This window comes from Pongo pygmaeus, chromosome X (assembly GCF_028885625.2).
Source record: "Pongo pygmaeus isolate AG05252 chromosome X, NHGRI_mPonPyg2-v2.0_pri, whole genome shotgun sequence".
NCBI lineage: Eukaryota > Metazoa > Chordata > Mammalia > Primates > Hominidae > Pongo > Pongo pygmaeus.
This window is the reverse complement of record NC_072396.2, coordinates 54010163-54012142: the sequence shown is the minus strand read 5'-3', so window position 1 is coordinate 54012142 and position 1980 is coordinate 54010163. Positions and strand designations below refer to the sequence as shown.

The 1980-nt window shown below is 42.1% G+C and overlaps 1 pseudogene; it reads left to right on the top strand.

Moving 5' to 3' along the window:
* The first annotated feature begins 241 nt into the window (after nt 1–241).
* On the top strand, nt 242–1722 carry LOC129024986 (TIMELESS-interacting protein-like; annotated as a pseudogene).
* Nucleotides 1723–1980: the final 258 nt, after the last annotated feature.

The window sequence follows — 1980 nt, the reverse complement described above, 5'->3', positions numbered from 1 at the left end:
GCTGGAGGCCATTATCCTAAGCAGATTAATACAGGAACAGAAAAACAAATACCACATGCTCTCACATATAAGTGGAAGCTAAACACTGAATACACATGAACGTAAAGATGGGAAAAATAGAAGAAGCATGCTTAGTTTGCACACTGAGCTCTGCACTGTGGCCCCTGCTGTCTGTGAGGTTAGATGAACCTGGAAAGAAAATCCAGGAGCGTCCAGAAAGAGAGGAAAGCCAGAGGAAAAGATGCTAGAACCACAGGAGAATGGCATGATTGACCTTCCAGATTATGAGCATGTAAAAGATGAAACTTTTCCTCCTTTCCCACCTCCAGCCTCTCCAGAGAGACAAGATGGTGAAGGAGCTGAACCTGATATAGAGTCAGGAAGTGGAGCACTTGTTCCTGTACCTCCAAAGAGAGCAATTAAAAGAAATATATCCAAGCTGGATGCTCACAGATTAATTTCAGAGAGAGGGCTTCCAGCCTTAAGGCATGTATTTGATAAGGCAAAATTCAAAGGTAAAAGTCATGAGGCTGAAGACTTAATGATGCTAATCAGACACATGGAACACTAGGCACGTAGGCGATTCCCTAAACTGCAGTTTGAGGATTTTATTGACAGAGTTGAATACCTGAGAAATAAAAAGGAAATTCAGACCTGTTTAAAATGAATTCGACTTGATCTCCCTATTTTACATGAATATGTTGTTAGCAATAATGAGGAAGTTGGGGAAAATAATGGACATTGTGTAACTGCTACTGAATTAGATCCCTTTCTGACAAGCTCATCTGAAAGTGAGATGTTTGCTTCTGAGTCAAGTAGAAGCCTAACAGATGAGCAACAACAAAGGATTGAGAGAAATAAACAAGTGGCCTTGGAAAGAAGGCAGGCAAAGCTGCTGAGTAATAGTCCCTAGGAAATGATAATGTTAATGAATACACCCAGGGTACAGACAATTGAAGAGGTTAATACTGATGAAGATCAAAAGGAGGAGTCAAATGGATTAAACAAAGACATTCTAGACAATCTATGTAATGATGCTCCTGCCAATACTTTAAATGAAGAGAATGATTTAAAATGAGAGGAAACACAGCTGGACCAGTCTTTTAAAAATGTGCAACAGTGGCCAGGCATGGTGGCTCATGCCTTTAATCCCAGCACTGTGGAAGGCTGAGGTGGGCAGATCACCTGAGGTCAGGAGTTCCAGACCAGCCTGACCAACATGGAGAAACATTGTCTCTACTAAAAATACAAAATTATCCGGGCATGGTGGCACATGCCTGTAATCCCAGCTACTTGGGAGGCTGAAGCAGGAGAATCGCTTGAACCCGGGAGGCAGAGGTTGCTGTGAGCTGAGATCGCACCATTGCACTCCAGCCTGGGCAACAAGAGTGAAACTCCATCTCAAAAAAAAAGGCTGGGCACAGTGGCTCATGCCTGTAATCCCAGCCGAGGCGGGCAGACCACGAGGTCAAGAGATTGAGACCATCCTGGCCAACATGGTGAAACCCCGTCTCTACTAAAAATACAAAAATTAGCTGGGCATGATGGCATGTGCCTGTAGTCCCAGCTACTCAGGAGGCTTGAACCCGGGAGGCGGAGGTTGCAGTGAGCTGAGATCGCACCACTCCAGCCTGGTGACAGAGAGAGACTCCGTCTCAAAAAAAAAAAAAAGTGCAACAGTAACTTAATGCTTCATCCAGGAATGTTACTGAAGCTAGATAGGTTTCCATTAAGAGAAAATGTATCTGTTAACTCCCCATTCTGCAAGCTTGACATTACTATGTGTTTTTTCTTCTTTGAGTGAAAATCCTTAGATAGTAAAACTTTTATAGATTACTATTTAAAATCTGGTAATCTGGTATTTATTTATAATTATGCCTGTCACTTTAGTTGTCTATTCTCTTTAGTGTTTGTTTTTATATAGATATGACTTCATAAAATGATTATTAGCTAATAAGCAGTTTCTGCTGCTGGTCTGCC